At 43.5% G+C, this 20,892-nt stretch overlaps 1 long non-coding RNA gene and 1 pseudogene across 1 annotated transcript in view; one reads left to right on the top strand and one right to left on the bottom strand.

Annotated features, from left to right (window-relative positions):
• Positions 1-19,512, bottom strand: part of LOC139363723 (uncharacterized) — a 132,844-nt gene extending 113,332 nt beyond the window's left edge. Inside the window, exon 1 of the long non-coding RNA XR_011624531.1 lies at positions 19,407-19,512. This is a non-coding gene — a long non-coding RNA (uncharacterized lncRNA). The remainder of the gene's footprint in view (positions 1-19,406) is intronic.
• Positions 8,615-10,474, top strand: LOC105482617 (uracil-DNA glycosylase pseudogene; annotated as a pseudogene).
• Positions 19,513-20,892: the final 1,380 nt, after the last annotated feature.

The following is a 20,892-nucleotide window of genomic DNA, read 5'->3' on the forward strand; positions in this document are numbered from 1 at the left end:
GGATCAACTTTACCTACACTGGGGGTTGGGGAAAGTCACCATAATTTTTTTAGATATTCAGGTTTTGAAAGTCTTAATTGAGCCCCTAGACACACCCCAACTTTCATATTCAAATTATGAAATCTGGAAACCCATGTCTGCTGGTACTGATACCTCTCAGTGTGATACTTGGGATGGTGGAAAGGGCTCTGTTCCCGAAAGCTGGAGGACCTGAATTCTAAACTTAGCCTCCCACTTACTCTCCATTAATATCTTGTTCAATCTTAGTTTCCCAGCTGTTAAAAAACAAAAACAAAAAACTAGTTGGTGAAATTGATATGATTTCCAACACTATTCACTTCAGCTCTGATTGCCTATAAATCCCACTTCTTGCCCAAGGTCACCCACAGCTGGTAGCTGACAGAGGCAGAACTAGAGGTAATCCCGTCTCCTAGTTCAAGGCCTTTCCCACAAAGTTGTACTCACACATGAAAGCCCAAGCCCCTTCCTTCTCTCTCCTCCTCCACCTCCTCATTGCTATGCAACTCCTTTCCCATCTCCTGTGCAGCCCATCCACAACCCCTCCCCACCCCCAACAGCTCACACTACAGGTAGTGCAGGAAAAGACAGCAATGGGGAAAGACAGGCACATTGAAGGGGTTACTTTGCCTGGGGAACCCTTTATCTGAAGTTGTCCTCAAAAGCGGGAATGAGTTGATTTGCATTTTCCCACTGAAGCATGCAGAGTAGCTGAGGAGTGTTTCTCGTTACCAAGTACCGTCTTCTCTGGTTTGCCCTGAGGCCTTCTCTGGGGCTGGAGCAGCTCTGAAAACACCTGTATGCTGCCCATTTAAATACATGCTTCAGACAAATCTTTTAGGGGTTTCAGAAAGGGAAAAACTAATGCTTTTCTGCCCCAGCATACATTATCCTTCCTGTGAATGCTGAAGGCAGAAATTAACTCTCTCCAAACTGGTTTATTTAGTCTGTCTTTCCAGGTAAAGCCTGCATTCCATGTCAACGGACTGTCAGTTAACAGTTATCTCGTTCCTTCTTGCCTGCCTTCCTTTCTTCAATCATTCATTAAGTAAGTATTTACTGACATCCGTTCCATGCAAAAGCACTGTGTTGTCCCCATATATCCTCCAGAGACAACTTTGACAAGGATCCTGCTCTCAAACTGCTCGCAATCTGGCTCAGGCAATAATGGGCCCAGATGTGCCCAAATGTACCCAAATGTTACCTGGGGACCTCACTGCATCTCAGGAATTGGCTCAGACAATTTCAAGGCTTGTCTGAATCCACAGTTCTCCCCATGACATCTGGAAACTCCTGGCCTTTTTGCTCTGCTGCGACACCTGTGCCTGTTACCTTGATCACACGCCAGCACCTCACAACTTGGGTAACTTTGTGGAAGCACTGAGGACAGTGGAGGGCAATTGCATCTCATGCCACATAGCCATCGGCTGTCTGGATGGCTCTCCACCTCACTCTGCTGGCTCCCAAAGCACGGGCTCTCCAAAAGGTGACCCACCTCACTATGCACGCTTTTCTGTAAAGCGTAAGCCCTGCCTGCTCCGCCTCTTCTCACCCTACTTCTCTCACAAGTGTGCACTTGCAACAGACCAGCCCCCTTTCCTGGTATCCGAGAAATTTGGAAAATAAAGTTCTCTCCATCCTTTTACTCAGATAACTCTAATACAAGTGGAAAAATTACAGAAGTCATAAAAGTATGCCTGCCTCCAACTACTGGGGATTACATTTCAACATGACATTTGGAGGGGACAGACATCCAAACCAAACCATCCTGCTCTACAGCCGGTTTCCTACCCCTGGCCAAAACAAACAAAAAAAGCAACCCAACAAAAGCCACATTAAACCATGTAGCACAACTAACCTCAGGCAGCTCTCTATATGATTGGATTCTAGAAGTACCCAAAACCAGAAATTCCCATCCCCTCTCCATCAAAAGCTAATAATAATAGTAATAAACAGCAGGCAAACAAATCAAAGCAAAAAGGCTTTCCCACTGTCTGGCACTGCCTGAAATACCATTGTATCTTGGAGAAGTACTGTGGTCCTCTAACATCTTGGATTTGAAAGAAAAGTGGTACAGAAGAAATGGCCCCGGCACACACCATCACTTACTTTAACATTTTGACTGAGGATCGTTTTTTGTGGTAGGAACCTTCAGATATCCTCTGTGTGTGCACACACACACATACACACACACTCCAAACACAACAAAACACAATACACACCCCCCTCTCTCATTCTCTCTCTCTCTAAATAAGCCATATACTCAACTTTATTGGAATCTGATTAAATAAACAAAAACAAACATTTCTCCTTAAAGAACAAAAGGAACGCCGGGCGCGGTGGCTCATGCCTGTAATCCCAGCACTTTGGGAGGCCAAGGCGGGCAGATGACGAGGTCAGGAGATTGAGCCCATCCTGGCTAACATGGTGAAACCCTGTCTCTACTAAAAATACTAAAAATTAGCTGGACATGGTGGCGGGTGCCTGTAGTCCCAGCTATTCAGGAGGCTGAGGCAGGAGAATGGCGTGAACCTAGGAGGCGGAGCTTGCAGGGAGCCGAGATCGCACCACTGCACTCCAGCCTGGGCGACTGAGCGAGACTCATCTCGGAAAAAAAAAAAAAAAAAAGAAGAAGAAGAAGAAGAAAAGGAAATAATTTTCACAAAATAAAAACACAGAGCAAATATACCTATTTGAAGGTGAAAAGATCACTGTTTTCTCCAGCAAGTCAGAGAGAGCATGAACCAAGAACACGAGATGCTGCAGTTTGCTGATGTGAGTGTGTGGACATTGAGAAGCAGGCGGTGTATGAACACAGGCAGAGAAGGAAAGGAAAACTGTCATCTTAGCATGGATCACTTCATTGTGCTATCAAGGTCACAGTTGGGTAAAGACCAAAATACTATCTCCAAAATTTTAACAAGGATTCTTCCTTTCTCTTGTTCCCATAGTGAGTGCCGGGAAAGGGAGAGAAAGTGTAATAAAGCATATCTTTTTAAATGGCATATAGCTGGCCTCTACTTGGATCCTGTTTTCTGGCATCATTTTAATTAGGAAAGGTGAGAAAGTTTCCAACGTCCCCCAATCCCCTTCCCTGTATCCTAAATGAGGGCTTCACAGAGAACTGGCAACCAACACGATTTTGACAAAGTGAACTTCTTTCTCTCCTAAGCATTCCTCCAATCCCCAGATAATACCCCTCATTCCTCCCACATTAAGTAACACACACAAGTTTTCTCCTCCCACCCTCCCCAGCCCACACTTCTCTCCAAAACGTATAACATAATTGTGAAGGCTAATTATCAAATAATGCTTAAGCCTTTGGGAACAAGATAGGGGGTTCTACGAATGTTTTAAAAAGTCCCCAGGCTGCAATAGAAACGTGATTAACTGAAACAAAAATGCCTACTGAAAACTTTCAAACCCAAAGTCAGTTTTTGAAATTTTTTCAAATATATAGGTATATTACATAAATGTCTGTGTCATAATTTATCTATATGTACATATGTCAAACGTGTCCTTTTTTTTAATCTGTCACAGAAATTCTCTGCCATTCTAGAGCAAGACCCTTAAGGAGAGAAATAATTTGAAGTCGGTTCATCCATTTTTCTGACACGCAGAGGTCCACCATGGATTTCTCCCGTGACAGGGCGCCCCTCAGCTGGCTCTGGTGGGAGACAGGAAGAAGCTGCCCCTAGTAACAGGAAGGAGAGAGCAAATCTAGGCAATACAATTCTCCTCTTGGCCTGAACATGAGCAGATAGGGTCTGACAGATGTAGTCTTTATCATGGAATAAAACAGACTCACAGCGGTGTGCCTCACACACGAATGTCACATTTTATGAATTGCCATATTGTCTCACTACACGCTGCAGTGAGCAGGGCTGGGCAGACCACAAGGTTGAGGAACGACTCGGCCTCTCCTCTCCCACGCTCCTCCACTCCAGACAGGGGCATTGGTTTTTTGCCTGCATCCTCAGAGAGGAAGAAACAGCGGCTGTGGATGCACCTGTGTGTGTGGGCCAAGTCCTCAGCTGTGATGCACAGAGAAGTTAAATATAGCACTGTGGCTGGTCAGATTTCAACTGTCCTGGGACTCTGAGCAGTTACAGAGCAGAAGGGGCTGGAGGGAGGGAGAGAAGGGGGGATTCAGAGAAAGCGTGCACAATAACAATGCATGACCTATCATGCAAAGAGCCACAGGGCAGAAATAAGGGCTCCTCACTCCTTCAGTAGAAACCAAGCCCAGGATGCTGATTCTGTACCCAGCGAGCCCTCTAATGGGAAAGAGAGCTCATCCACAAATCCTGGGTCAGGAAAGCCAGGGAAGGTCCATTCTGAGACTCTGTCCATAGATGAGTGTTCTGAGGATTAACTCTTAACACTGTGGAGGAAATGGTATTCAAAATCTCTAGGGACTCACCTTCTAATTAAAGAGCAAGTCCTACTGGTTGCCTTTACCTCCCACCCTACTGAGACCCCTTGCTCCACTCATGGGACTCAGGCATGAATGGGGAATTCTGAGCAAGAGGCAATCAGAATGTGAAAAAGATCCAATGGGACTCTCCCTCACCCCCAAGTTATTGAGCTAGGCCTGAGTCAGCCAGAGTTAGGGCCAATGACACCTCTTAATTTGCACTCTTTCCTATGACGTGATGCTGTGCCATCCAAATTAGACACAGTTACCTCTAAGGTGTACTCAGTGTCATCATAGCCACGAAACAAAATCATAATACACCTTCCCAGACCAATTTTTCTTTCAGTGCCTAAAAGTGGGGCAGGGAGATTATTCTTATTAGAAAGCAAGCACAAATGTAAATCAGAAAATTCAAACAGATTTTTAAGATGAAATATTAGTCTTCAAAGAAATTATAGGTTTCCAGGGACTATTTTGAGCTTAGCCCTATTACCTCCCTGAAAATGAATTTACTCCCTTCCATCATAAGGGATTCTTGGATTTAAAAAAAAAAAAAAAAAAAAAAAGAGCTTATGCTTTGGTAGGCCTAAATAGTGATCTCTAAAGATATCCAGGTCCTACTCCCCAGAACCTGTGAATCTTGCTTTATATGGCAAAAAGGATTTTGCAGGTGTGACTAAAGATTTTGAGATGGCATATGCTTATCACAGCACTATTCACCATAGCAAAGACATGGAATAAACCCAGCTACCCATCAATGGTGGACTGGATAAAGAAAATGTGGTACATGTACACCATGGAATACTATGCAGCCATAAAAAAGAATGAAATTATGTCTTTTGCAGCAACATGGATGCTGCTAGAGGCCATTATCCTGAGAGAATTAACACAAAAACAGAAACTCAAATACAGCCCGTTCTTACTAATACATGACAGCTAAACACTGGGTACATATGGACACAAACATGGGAACAGTAGACAGTGAAGGCTCCAGAAGAGGGGAGGGAGGGAGCTGGGGAAAGGCTTGAAAACCTACCTATCAGGTACTATGTTCACTACTTGAGTGACAGGATCATTAGAAGGCCAAACCTCAGCATCATACAATATACCTATGTAACAAACCTGCACGTGTATTCTTGAATCTAAAATAAAAAATAAATTTAAAAAAATTAAGACATTGAGATGAAAGATTATCCTGGATTATCTAGATAGACCTTACATGTGATCATAAGTATCCTTATAAGCGAAATGCAGGCAGAGTTTTGACTACAGAAAGGAGGTGAGGTGGTAATGGAGGTAGAGAGTGGAGTGATACAATCCGAAGATGGAAGAAGGGGCCATAAGCAAAGAGATACAGATGGCCATTAGTAACTGAAAAAAGCAAGAAAACAAGTTCTATTCCCCGAATTTCAGAGGAACCCTGCCAACACTTTGACTCTAGATAGCCCAGGAAAACCCATTTTGGACTTCTGACCCGTACTATAAGAGAAGAAATCTGTATTGTTTTAAGCCACTAAATTTGTGATAATTCATTATAGCAGCATCCAAAAACTAATATACTTCAGAAATAAGAGTGCAGGTCACTGAGTTGAGCAACTTACACTATTATTACGAATGGTTTTACTTTGAACCACAAAGAACATAGGATATTTGGAGATAATTATTTTATCTCCTCTCCATTTAAAAGTATTCCATTAAGCCACAAGGCATGTTTTCCTCTGAAACACTTGCTCATATAATTTCCCCTGCCTAGAAAGCCATCCTTATCCCCACTACTTTAGGTATTATGGTAAAACCAATAAATAAAATCTCCATCAATTGAGATGCTTGATGAGAGTTAGATTTTCTGTCCCTAATAAGTTTTAGTAATTAGAAAGAGCAAAGAAAAGATTTCTAATCCCATAAAAGTAGGAGATTTTACCTCCAGTGCCAGTCTTAGATTTTTAAACTGTATGATCTCAGGGGCACCAAGCTGTCTTTTCTAGTGGCCTCCTGTTGTACTATAAATGCATACTGTTCACTGGGGATTTTAGTTCTGCTTCTCTAGTGGCCCCCAATAAAATGAAAATTATATGTAAAAACCACTCTCAATCATTACCCCAAATTATAAATCAGTTTTAAAATAGGCATACATTTGCTCAGATCTCTGATGAATTATCAAAAAAGTGAAACAACTGGAACTTACATTAAAGAGTTAACTGGAAAATAGGCAAAGAGGATCCAATATACCATTAGTAGGAGATCCTGAAGAAGAAAACAAGAGAAGAGGAGATCCTCAGGGAAACAGACAGTATTACAAACTATAGTTCAAAATAGTTTTTCTGATACCAAAAAAAAGTGGTTTAAACTGTATATTGAAAGAACATACCATGTACCTGGGAATATTGACCCAGAAAGACCAAAACCAAGACATAGTCTAGAAAAATTGTTGTATTTAAAAGAAAAAGTTATTTGGACATCTAGGCAAACAGAGCATATACTCAATAAGGAAAATTAATTATCCTCAAATTTTTTGACAGCAATTCATTATGCCAGGAGACATTAGAGTAGTATATTTAAGATATTCAAAGAGAGAAAATGTGAACTAAGGATTTTATATCCAGAAAGTCACAAGCAGCTACTAACCTGCAAAGATTCAGAAAATATTGTTCCCATGAGCCCCTCCTAAGGAATCTACTAAAGAACAAGTCTCAGATAGGTACTGCTGGTAAATATAACTATATATGTAATTAGGAGTTAAAAGGAAGAGACTGTAGTATGCACTGCCTGTATGATCCAAAATGAAACTATAGTACACTTATAAAAATGAGGAAATGATTAGCATATGGAAAAAAGTTTTATCTGCTTTCAGTAATAAAAATGCCTGTTACAGTACTAGTACTAGTATTCTGAGAATATTTTATATCTAAAGTAGAAAAAAATGCAAACGCTAATTATGGGATATTCTATCATCCCCTATTGTCCTTAAGAACTGTGCCTTCAAAGATTTTGAGGAGCTACTGAGGTAATATAGAAGATGTTAATATCATGCAGATCCAAATCTTAATTGGAAGTATCAGTACAACCTCACGAAGTATTTGTGTAACTCCAGCTCTTTCGATTAAAGAGACTTAGAAACAAAGGCCAATCCAATAGCAATGAGTTTCTCTATATCAGATTTGGTCTTCACATGACATTTCCCATTGAGCTAAACCAGGATTTCTTGAACAAATGACTGATTTCAAGTCTGAGGCAAAGTGTGTCCATAATGAGCTTATGGAGTGTGTCCGTGATGAAACTGTCAAAAACTACATGGGTCATGTCAAACATGACTCCAACTCAAAAGAGTCAGAAGGTACCTTGAAGAAGATTCCATTGGCCAAAGACTTGAGCTTTGCAATAGATTGCAACCCATCAAATATGTATAAAACCAAGAGTTCATAATAGCATATATACGTTTTTTAATTGGTCATCTTCCAAAGAAACAATAATCCAGTTTGTTATTTTAAAACTAGGTAAATAAAAGGAAATAAATATTTATTCTACTTACTCTATATGAACTGTAGTACTGGGAAAGAAAATAGATGAAAGGAGGAGTCTTTCTATAAAAGTATCTCAGATAATAAATTAAAACAAAAGATAGAATTAAAATTTTACTATTTTACTATTTTTCAACTCCCAATTAATTAATGAATGTCGATGCTGAGCATCTACCTCAACTAATACCAGAAAAGAACAAAAAACAGACATTATATACCTTCTGATGAAGACACAAAACCCAACACCACTTATAACCTCATTAAGGGATCCAACCAGTGTCAGATCGTACCTCTCGATCCAGGTCTCAATTCGCAAGAAATACAAAAGCGGTTGAACCGAACCATGAATGAGCAGTCAAATATCCAGACTGCAGGAAACCTGACAAGTCAAATAGCCCAGGTTTGTCAACAGATAAATTATAGGAAAGAGAAAGAGGTGGAATGGAAAACCATAGATTAAGAGAGACCTGAAAATCACATTAAAAAATATATACATATAAATATATACTATATATACTTATATATAATATATATTTATATATAATATATAATATATATATATGGGCAAGACTAAACTATACAGTTTAGGGATGCATACTTGAATAACAAAATCATAAATAAATGCAAGAAAGTAGGCCAACTGCTGACTGCCACAGCCAGGATGAGCCTCATGGGTCCCCTCCTGGGCTCGGCCAGGAGACTTTCTACTTCTTCTCCCCTAGCCTCCAGGAAGTGACATGCCCAGAGTCCCAAGCCCACCGACCTGGGGACCGGTGTGGCTGTCATAGCTGAGGATAGTGGGCATGTGGTAGCCAGCCCTGCCAAGAAGGACCAGGCTGGGCAAGGTGAGCCTGGGACACTGCCCTCCTCACCACTGAGCAGAGTAGTTAATCTGTGTCCAGAGAAACATGGCCACAGCCCTGCTCAGACTCACACCTACAACATGGTCGTGGGCTTTGGTGACATTGGAAAAAGCACCTCAGCAAAGAATTTGGGAAACCATATTTTATAAAGCTCATGTGATCTGCTGCAGTAGAAAGCAAGCATTACACTGTTTATCCTCTCCCACACCAAATCTTCACCTGGACCCAGATGTGTGACATAAGAGATATGAAGGATGTCATTCCAAGACAGGATCCATATCATGGACCCCACCAAGCTCGTGGATCTCCTTTTGTGTTCAAAGACCTGTTCCACCTCTGCCCAGTTTGGAAAACATTTATAAAGAGCTGTCTAAAGACATAGACGGCTTTGTTCATCCCAGCCATGGAGATTTATCTGGGTGGGTCAAACAAGATGTTTTACTCAATGCTGTCCTCACTGTTCCAAGCCCATCAAGCCAATTCTCATAAGGAGAGAGGCTGGGAGCAATCTCTGCTAATGCAGCTGTGTCCTGGCTAAACCAGAACTCCAATGGCCTTGCCTTCTTGCTCTGGGGTTCTTAGGCTCAGAAGAGGACAGTGCCATGGAGAGGAAGCGGCACCATGTACTGCAAACAGCTCATTCTTCCCTGTTATCAGTGTATAGAGGTTTCTTTGGATGTAGACACTTTTCTTTTTTTTTTTTTTTTTTTTTTTTTTTTTTTGACCTTTATTTTTTTTATTTTTTTATTTTTTTTTATTTATTTATTTATTTATTTTTAATTATTATTATTATACTTTAAGTTGTAGGGTACATGTGCATAACGTGCAGGTTTGTTACATATGTATACTTGTGCCTTGTTGGTGTGCTGCACCCATCAACTCGTCATTTACATCAGGTATAACTCCCAATGCAATCCCTCCCCCCTCCCCCCTCCCCCCTCCCCCCTCCCCATGATAGGCCCCGGTGTGTGATGTTCCCCTTCCTGAGTCCGAGTGATCTCATTGTTCAGTTCCCACCTATGAGTGAGAACATGCGGTGTTTGGTTTTCTGTTCTTGTGATAGTTTGCTAAGAATGATGGTTTCCAGCTGCATCCATGTCCCTACAAAGGACACAAACTCATCCTTTTTGATGGCTGCATAGTATTCCATGGTGTATATGTGCCACATTTTCTTAATCCAATCTGTCACTGATGGACATTTGGGTTGATTCCAAGTCTTTGCTATTGTGAATAGTGCCGCAATAAACATACGTGTGCATGTGTCTTTATAGCAGCATAATTTATAATCCTTTGGGTATATACCCAGTAATGGGATGGCTGGGTCATATGGTACATCTAGTTCTAGATCCTTGAGGAATCGCCATACTGTTTTCCATAATGGTTGAACTAGTTTACAATCCCACCAACAGTGTAAAAGTGTTCCTATTTCTCGACATCCTCTCCAGCACCTGTTGTTTCCTGACTTTTTAATGATCGCCATTCTAACTGGTGTGAGATGGTATCTCATTGTGGTTTTGATTTGCATTTCTCTGATGGCCAGTGATGATAAGCATTTTTTCATGTGTCTGTTGGCTGTATGAGGATGTAGACACTTTTCTAAGACCAATGAGCTGCTAGAGAGGTCAGGCAAGAAGCCTACTGACCGGAAGGAGCTGTGATCCTCAACTGAGAGGTAGTCTGTCTCCATTAACAGTTATTGAGAAACTGCTGTTAAAGTATTTGTCAGGTGTGAAGTCTAATTGAAATTTTCCCTATTAATTTTAAGTATTCTGCATGAGGATGAAAAGCTTCTGTAAAGCAGCCATGCAACAGGCTGCCCAGGAATGGCAACTTTGTCCAGGCAGACACAGCAAAGGCTATCACTTGACCAAATGACTTTCTCTGCAACACAGCTTTGGCCTAAAATACACAATTTTCTCAGAAGACATGTGTGGTCAAATACTCACTTGCCTCTCTTTACCTCCCTTACCCGTATGGCTAAAGTGGGGAGATGTGCACCTTTAGGTACAGCCATAGTTCGGTGCCGGATGCTCCCTGGTTTTGCCTGGTTAGACATTCAGTTACAAGATATTGGAGCATGTTTGCTTAGAAAGGCCTCCTTTTCCAGACAGGCGCGGTGGCTCACGCCTGTAATCCCAACACTTTGGGAGGCCGAGGCGGGCGGATCAGGAGGTCAAGCAATCGCAATCATCCTGGCCAACATGGTGAAACCCCATCTCTACTAAAAATACAAAAATTAGCTGGGCGCGGTGGCGCACGCCTGTAGTCCCAGCTACTCGGGAGGCTGAGGCAGGAAAATCGCTTGAACCCAGGAGGCAGAGGTTTCAGTGAGCTGAGATCTCGCCATTGCACTGCAGCCTGGTGACAGAACAAGACTTGGTCTCAAAAAAAAAAAAAAGAAAAGAAAGGCCCCCTTTGGCCAGCCCAGCAGCCATTCCAGTCTCTGCCAGGCACACTGCTCCCTTGATCTTTCAAGGAGTGAAGAAAGCATGAGGATCTTAAACAAGTTTCTAGAAATCCAGCCCTGAAATTAGGGCTTAATTTCCTGATTGTAGTAGAGGTGAAGGTTTCTAAGGGATATTTGGGGTGAGCCTGAACAGATAGACAGGGGCTGAGAGAAGTGAGCTGGCTCTTATTGTTACTCTTCGGGTGTTTTGTGGAATACGCAGTGAAATTTAAACAAGGAAGAGGAAAAATGGGAATTCTTTTAATGGGAGGGGATGATTTTCTCCTAGAGTTATCCTGAGTTCGGATTTCTAAGGCAGCACAAGCTGCCAAATGCTGATTTTAATGAATTGAAATCACTTTGGGATATTTTTTCTGCAACATTGGAAAGTTTTAGTTTTTAAGAAACACTTAGGCAGATATATATATATTTTTCCCAATCCTTGTTTTAAGAGACAATCTTTATTGGGTCTGCCCCTCCATCCTTGATCTTGTTAGCAATGTCATTTTTGCTCTTAGCTGGGTTAGAGTTATCAGTTGCACGGAGTTTGGTAATAAGAGACTGTTAAAGTTTAAAAAAAAAAAAGTGATTACTATAAAAGTCAAGATAATGGTTACTTTCAGAGGGAGGGAGGGATTGTGTTGGCCTGGGACATGTAAAGGGGTTACACAAGTAGCCAGCGATTCTATTTCTTGATGTGGGTGGTAGTTAACAATGGTATTCACTATATAATTCAATAAGCTAAATATTTGTTTTGCTTGGTTTTCTATAGCTGGGTTTAATTTTACAATAAAAATATTTTCTTGAAAAAAAGTTAACTGCAATGGTTACTCACTTGTTCTTCATCTTAATTATTTGGTCTTGATGAAGAAGCAGCTCTCCCCAAAGCAAGGGCTAAGTCTCCTTTGGCTTCAGAAAGAACTAGGACATAATAATCAGTGCCAGCCGCGTGCTCTGGCTCACGTCTGTAATCCTAGCACTTTGGGGGACTGAGACGGGTGGATCACGAGGTCAAGAGATGGAGACCATCCTGGCCAACATGGTGAAACCCCGTCTCTACTAAAAACACAAAAATTAGCCAGGTGAGGTGGTGGGTGCCTGTAGTCCCAGCTACTTGGGAGGCTGAGGCAGGAGAATCACTTGAATCTGGGAAGCAGAGGTTGCAGTGAGCCAAGATCGTGCCATTGCACTCTAGCCTGGCAAAAAAACGAGACTCTGTCTTAAAAAATAAATAACAATAATAAGCAGTGCCAAGTCATGACCAGTGAATTAAGCACATAGGAAAGCTCATGCAACTCGTGTTGAATGAATCTATGAATTAGTTGACAGATAAGGCAAACACCCATAGCCTAAGTCATTCTGCATACTTCTGCTAGATGCTTCTCCCCAGCTAGAAAAACCTTCAAGAATCCTTCATTACCTGCAGGGAAATCTTATGTTCCTCAGATTCATGCTCCAGCCTTTTTTCCATAAATCAGCATCAACCAATCTTTCCAATCTTACCTTAGCTACTTTCTCAAACACTCCACTTTAGCCAAACCAGTCTACTTTCAGATTTCTATTTCCTAGCCTTTGTCATTTCTCCTATCCCCCATGCCTTCTCTCGTAGGTTTTCCTCCTTCTTTCTATGCACATAAACCCTACTCATTCTTTAAGGCCTGATTATTTTTCAGAGCTTAGAGGAGACTGAAGAAATGTCTCCATTTCTTCTTTAAAGTCAGTCTTTATTATCTGCCACATTGTGCTTTCTGATTCCTGTGAACTTCAACAATGCCTATTACCACTACTGGGCACTTAGTTCTTGCTTGACCTGATATTTTGAGAGAACATTTTATCTTTGTTTGGAGTATGCAGATACACTTTACTTTTTTTAAGCCTGGAGTTGTGACTGACACTTTTTCTGAAATTACTATAGAAAGCCTACAACATTTTGTGTATAGGAGGATGGCTAGATGGATAGAAGAAGATGGATATACTTGGGAGTATTCAGTGGGTACTGACAAACATAGGCAGATATGTTGATATTCAATGGGGACAGAATTACGGGTCCCCACCTTGACCCTGAAAGTCACTGCAAGGGGTCTCTAGCCAACTATGGGCAGCTACAGATGTTGAGCCTCTGCAGACTGAGATGCTGAAATGAAAAAAGAAGACATTGCGTATGAATGGAAGAATATTATTGACAAATTTCCTTTCACTCATGGCTTTGTCCACACCTGGGCCTATCAGCAGGTCACACACTTAAATTTTGAAACTTTAAGCAAACATTTCAAGAGTCCCACTTCATATACAAAAAGTATATAAAGTATATTTTTTGAAGTGTTAAAAAGATTTTTTTTGAAATAGAGTTTTTCTCTGTCACCTAGGCTAGAATGTAATGACATGGTCTCGGCTCATTGCAAGATCCGCCTCCTGAGTTCAAGGGATTCTCTAGCTTCAGCCTTGGAAGTAGCTGGGATTATGGTGCCTACCACCATACCTGGCTAATTTTGTATTTTTAGTGGAAATGGGGTTTCACAATGTTAGCCAGGCTGGTCTTGAACTCCTGACCTCAAGTGATCTGCCAGCCTCGGCCTCCCAAAGCGCTGGGATTACAGGAGTGAGCCACCATGCCTAGCTCCCTCTATATATATTTAAAAAAAAAAAAATCTCTATATACAATCACTTCTGACAAGTTTGGGGCCGGGCAGGACTAGTTGGGTGAGAGTTCTTTTTGGCCTAAAATCTAGGGCCAAGTAATTACCATGAAAAATATGGGCCCTACCTCTGTTATAAAAGTGATATCCGCCTAAAGCACAAAGGTTAAGGTCCCTGAAATGTATCAGTTGTCCCAGGCAACTGAGCTGAAAGAGACCCCTGTGCTGGTTGGAATAGCAGGCCAGCCAAGCAGCACCACATTCTGGCTTTCTCCCTCAGTGAATCACAGTCCCGCTCTCCCTTTAAAGGAATGACTCCAGTGAGAAGTCTGCAAGGACCAAACAGATTGGAAAGGATAAAGGAAAGGGAGTCTGCGGGCTGAGCTGTCAGCAAAACAAATAAGCAGTATTAGAGATGGGACAAATGGGAACCTCTGGAGCCAACAAACTTCTCGTCCCTCATGCTGGCATGTTCCCACCAGGAAAGCCGGGAAAGAAGAGAAAGGCTCCCAAGTGGACTGGATGATGCCTGTTTTATGGGAACTGCTCTAGCTGCTTTCACACATGTCATTTCATTCAATCTGCTCCTGAAACTTGCAAGGAATGGGTTATTGTCTCTGTTTTACTAATAATACCAACCAAGATTCAGAGAGGGTAAGTACCTGGGTGAAGGTCACACACCTAGTCAGTGTCAGAGCCAGGATTCAAATCCATGTTTATTTTCTTTCAAAGCTCTGCTCACTATACCACGAGTGAAAACAGAATCATTGCATGTTTCAGCTGAAAAGTCACCCAATCACCATCCCCATTTCACAGGTAAAGAAACTGAGTCCAGAAAGGAGAAGCAACTTGCCCAAAGTCACACGGTGAACTTGTGACAGGTATTCAGCTGCAGCCCAGGCCTTCTGGTTTCCACATAGGAGCTCTCATCACTTATATCCGCCAGGACTCTTCAGGGAAGACACACTCAAATGGGGGCACTAGAGGAGAGTTTAACAAAGGAACTGTTTTGATGCGAGGGCACATTTAAAGGAAGCAATAAAGGATGGTAAAGCACCCGAGGCGCAGCAGCATCAGTGGGTTCATGACAACCCAATGCCTGAAGGGACAAAGTCAGGCCCCTAAACCCAGAGAGCACTCTAGCTGGGGCTGTAGCTGTAGCTGAAAGGGAGCTCTGAATTTGGGTAGAGAAAGCCACTGCCAGCCCACAGCCTGGCAGGAACAGAATGAATACACTGACCTCTCCCTCTCCTTGTGCCCATGGGCTTTTACTGGTGCCTCCCATCAGCTGAACCCTATAGAAAGCCAGAAGGTGAGGGATTCCCATGATGCAGTTTCCAGGGGCCCAGAGCAAGATGGAAAAAAGAGGAGAGAATGCCTGGAGTGGTAAATAAAGACTTTGAGGCACACTGCTAGGCAGGGAGGCTTCTCTGAACTTCAGTCCTTGGGAAGAGTCTGGCCTCAGCAGGTCAAAGACAACAAAAACAACAAAAGTCTCACATCCCGGTCAATGTGAGGCCAAGAAGACTTTGCTTTAGGTAATAAAGCGTTTCTCACAGCATAGAGCTGGATTGCTCACTGCCCACTGCAGAGGTATTATCCTAATCCGGTCAACCTGTCTGTGATAAAAGCGGGCAGAAGCCCAGCTCCAATCACCTCGGCATCAAAGGCATCGCTCAGGGACTCTTGCTTTGGAACCCAGGTCAATGCTGGTGTTTGAGGGGAGAGTCACTGGTGTTTCTGATGTGCGTTTGTGAGTATTTGAGAAGTAAAAATAGGAGGAGAAAGCAAGAGGGTGATTGCATCTGTGCAATAGCATATTTGCCTTTTACCAGTTCTTAGAAGTGAAGGCCACTTTTAAAAGAAAGACAATCCCTACACAAAGGCAATTTAGGCATCCTGGTAAGGCACAGCCCTCCTATCTGTGCCCTTGGCACAGGTATCCTCACTTTAGCCACACACACACACCAGGCAGTCAGCTCTCTCAGGCCCATCCCAGCCTTCCATGCCTGCTTAAAGTTTCAACCTCAACTTCCACCGAGTCCTGCTCTTCTCACTGATTTGGTCATATTTCCTATTTAGTTTAAATCAACAGTCCGATTTTATCAACAATAATGCTTTATGGAGGTTTATTTCTTCAAACAAACCACGCTCCTCTTTGCTATAAAGTTAATTTTATGTTCTTTGTTCACTTTCCTAATCTGCAAATTACATCCTCCTGTTCCCTGATTACTTACTATTGGAAAAACAGCCCATTTTTGCTTCCAGTTTGAATATGCTCTGCCTTATCTTGATGGCCATAATCTCTCTCCCGTAATCTCTCTCCCACCCCTGGCCCCTCGAGGAAAGCGAGGAAAGCGCAAGGCCCGGCAGCATGCAGTACACGACCAGCACCTACACAGCCCAGCCACCCGCCCTGCCTGCGTGCCTCGCTCCCCATGGGCCTTTTATCTTTTCTTTTTTTTTTTTTTTTTTTTTTTTTTCCTTTCTTCCTTAAGCTGAGTGTGGGAAGGGGCTCAGCTGCAACAGGGAGGATTAGAAATTCTGGGACTCGTTCCACGCTCTCAGAAAGTCCTAGCGGGAAGAACTTCCGACACTCAGAGAAACAAGGACAAACACCTGGGAGGGTGACGCTGGCTGATAGCGCATGAAAAATGAGCCACCCTTTTGTTGGGAAGTGTGGCCCAGAAGGGGAGGGGCCGCAAAAGGCAATGAAGGCACCAGGAATGGGGAGGGTAAAAATAGACACAGTCCTTAACAAAATTGGGGTTTAAGAGGATGGGGGTGAGATGACTCGGCTGTCAGAAATGGCAAAGAGAATTAAGCCTGCCTGTAACTGCAGAGAGAAGGGAGGGAGGCAAATGCAGAAGAAGGGAATTGATTTAAAAAAATTAAAAGACAGAGTTGGAAGGAATCTAAACAAGCCAAGTGCTTTACAGATGAGGTCAGTGGGGTCCCAAGACAAGTCTCCGAATTTCTAACAACAGCAAAGGAGTAATCCTATTGATGATGATGATAATGGCAACTGATACTTGCTTACTGTTATTTCCCAGACCAATCCGTCTTTTACTACAGGTTTGCAAATGCCCATGTTTATTTCTAGCTCTGGGCTTCTAGGTCCTCCACAACAGTAAAAGCTCATGTTTATTGCAGGTGTGTGACAGCCACTGTTTAAAAGCTTTACATGTCATATTGAATTTAATTCTCCTCCCCCCACTGGAAAAAAAAAATCCAGGGGGTAAGTATTGTTATCATCTCGATTTTACAAGTGGGGAAACCAAGACCCACAGAGGTTGATAACTTGGCCAGCATCACGAGTAGCCAGAAGTCACACCGGATCTGTCTCTCCAGCTCGCACTCAAAAACTATTTTCAGGATGAATAGGTGACTCTTAAACTGATGTATTATTCATACAATCCTGCTCCGGCGCTAGTCCCATCACTCTGATTTTCTGGGGGACACTGCACTCTGTCCAAAAATCCCTCCAGACTTCTCTGTTTCTGGGGCAGAGTCTTCTGAGTCCCGGGGCCAGACCAGGGGGGTGAGGTGACTCAGTAAACGGCTAAAGAGTAAATAGTTTAGGCTTTGCAGACCACATACCAGCTCTGCCCTATACCTTTGTTTCTGTTTTTGGCTTATTTCAATCCTTTGAAAGCGTAAAAATCATTCTTAGCTTGAGAGCTCCCTCTTACTCCTATTCCTGGTCTCAAAACCTTGGAGTCAAATTTCTCTCTCCCACCATCCAATTGTAAAGTGCTTTGGATTTGGGGTGTCTCTCAAAATGCCCTTTCAATCTTTTTTAGCACCCCATGTCCCTAGTTCAGGACCCCACTCTCTCATGCATGCTCTGGCCACTAAAATGGTCTCCCCTGCTCCCCAGAGAAGCCCACATGTCACCACTGGATTTATTTTCCCAAACAATGTTTCGCACAGATAATTCCCATGATAAAAATATCCTCAAATCTCAGCCCTTTAGTCTGCATTAAGGACCAATCCCCCAGAACACACACACACACACCCCCACACAGTTATCTAGTCCTTAATAATCATACACAGAATCCTACTAACATTTAATATGCTAACATCACACTAACAGCAATAAGCTTAGTAACATTTCGTGAGCATTAATATGAGCTAGCCACTCTGACAGACACATGATCATCTCAATTAAGCCTTACCAGACAGAACCCTATGAGACCGGTATGATTGCAACCCCATTTTACAGATGAGTTACTGAGGCCCAGAGAGGTCCAGCGAGATGAAGTGACATATGCTAGTTTATGCAGTGAATTGATAAAACGAGGAACTGAATGGTGGCCATCAGACTCCAGAGGCCGTTCCCTAAATCTCCACCCTCCATGGTCTTTAACCATGTCTCCCCCTTTGCCCTCCGAGAACCTCAACCGCAGTCCCTCCGAGAAACATCCTCAAAGGGACCACATCTCAGCTCTTGTCCTGGAGAAGATGTTGATGCCTGAACTTGGAGCACTATAAATGGAGCAGGCATGCCCCTCTGTTCAAACAGCAGACCCCATCACATGTCCCCAGCACCAGGCTGCCAGCCAACAAGAGGGCAGCTCCGCACAGCTGCATTGCCAAGCAGCAGACCAGGGCGAGTTACTAACATGTGGACGCCGCCACTCCACAATTTGCTTAAAAGCCACACTGTGTTTCCTGGACAATGGCCGCAGGCCAAAACACACACATTCCAGTTTTTACGACTGTAAGGTAAGCATTCTTTTAATGGCTCTTTCCCTGTTCCTTCGCTCTCACTTGTGTTGTGTTTTGCTGGTTCCCTCTCCTCGATTTTTTTCCTTTCTTAGATCAGCTCTGCTCTCTGCCTCCCTTGCTTCCAGAACCTCCTGCCTCAAAGCTTCCTTGTCTCTATCTCCTGCCTGGCTTTTCTGCAGCTTCCTCATTGTAGTAGTCTTCTCCTCCTTTCTGGGTCTTGGTCAGCTTTTCTCTAATTACTAGACTTCCCTTCCTCCTGTCTTCCTGTTTGCTTAAAGAAGCCTCCCTCCCCTCCCTTCACTTGTGTCTTCTTCCACTTCCGCCAGCCTGCCGGCCTCTCTGCTTCCCAACGGCCTCTCCCCATTGCCCTTTTCTTCCTCTCTGGACACCTGGTCATCCTTGCCCCACTCTCCCCTCCCCACACCCTTCACCCTTCACCTCTGTTCTTTGTCCCTTGTCTCCTCTCTCTGCTCCTCCCTCCCCTCCCTCCTCTTGGGTCCCCTCCTGGTTTCCATCCCCCCATCACCCCTCCCCTTATCTTTGTTTTCCTTCTTTCTGGCTGCTGATAGAGTGGGAGTAGTTGCAGGCTGTGTCCCTGATTTCACATGCAGACCAGGATCCAGCCTGTCAGTCTAACAATAAAATTGCACGGAAAGGGAGGTCTCAGTGCCTACATGCAGTTTGCCCCTAAATGGAGCTGAGCTAGAAGGCTTCAGAGCAAAGCCACCAACAGTCCCAGGCATAGGGTTCTGCAGGCAGGATAGAGAAAGGACTTACTGTTTCTTTTTCCCACTGATCTTGTGTAAGTCAAGGCCAAAGACCAGAGCTGAGACGTGTCATTTGTAGGTTGCAGCCTTGGGGTGGGGCATCCATGACCATTCCTGCCTCCTGACAACAACACACAAAACATACATGCGCGCGCGCACACACACACACACACGCACGCACGCACGTTCATTTCTTATTCACTTTCCTTCAGAGCAAAGGCCCTGTAACTTTTCAGATGAAGTGTACAAAACTCCCACACTGCAGAATAAAAACTATAAAGAGAACAAGAGCCACTACCACAGAAAGAGATGTTGCTGCTGGGGAAAGGGCTGCCTCCATCCCCTCTACTCCTGCCCATCAATTCTTTTCAACTTTAGTTGTTCCCTGTTCCCTTGACCGAGCCCCCGATCAAGCCGAGCTGGTACCTTTCCTTAGAGGACAGCGCCATCTAGCAGGTGAAATGCCAAACCCTGAGCTGAGAGGCGAGAAGAAAACCTTCCCAGCTCCAGGCTCCCTGGCTCCCAGCTTCTCTTTTTAAGTCTCAGCCAGTCAAACCCCAATAGGTCTGAAATAAGGTGATTTAACCCTTTAGCCTTGCTGAAGATTTAAGTGTCTTCCAATCACCCCTATTTCTCCAGTGCCTGATTTCGTTTCCATTTGTAACCTTAGTTCCGAGAAAAAGCTAGAAAGTTCTAGGTGAGCCAACAGGCTGTGTCTGATGCTTGGGACTTCAGGTGACTTTTTTTTTTTTTTTTTTTTTTTTTTTTTTGAGATGGAGTCTTGCTCTGTCACCCAGGCTGGAGTGCAGTGGCATGATCTCGGCTCACTGCAAACTCTGCCTCCCAGGTTCATGCCATTCTCCTGCCTCAGCCTCCTAAGTAGCTGGGACTATAGGAGCCTGCCACATGCCTGGCTATTTTTTTGTAATTTTTTTAGTAAAGATGGGGTTTCACCATATTAGCCAGGATGGTCTCGATCTCCTGACCTCATGATCCGCCTGCCTTGGCCTCCCAAAGTGCTGGGATTAAAGGTGTGAGCCACCACGCCTGGTCTTCAGGTGACTTTTTCCAAAGCAAAACAAAATAGAATTTCCCAAAGATATCTAGAGGATGGCTCAGGCCCCATCTGGAGTTATGCAGCAATCTTTGTTTCTCTTTCCTTTTCCTATCACGGTTTCGTCTTTCCTTCTGTAAAGACCCTATCTCCAAATATGACCACATTCTGAGGTAGTGGGGGTTTATGACTTCAACATCAAATTCTGAAAGAACACAGTTCAGCCCATAACAGATGGCAGATGGTTTTCCTTTCCCTTGCAAACTCTGATCAGTTGGTGGTGGCTGCTCAGACCCCTTGCCAAAGAGACCAAGAAGGATTCTAAGATCAAATCCACATGGGGCAGGAAAGAGTGCTGTGAATGACTGTCAATGTCTGCTACAGGCATGGGAGTGTGGAGGGGCAGCGGGATGGTCCCATGCTTGCCCTTGCTGGAGTAGGG

Source organism: Macaca nemestrina, chromosome 6, assembly GCF_043159975.1.
Source record: "Macaca nemestrina isolate mMacNem1 chromosome 6, mMacNem.hap1, whole genome shotgun sequence".
Classification (NCBI taxonomy): Eukaryota; Metazoa; Chordata; class Mammalia; order Primates; family Cercopithecidae; genus Macaca; species Macaca nemestrina.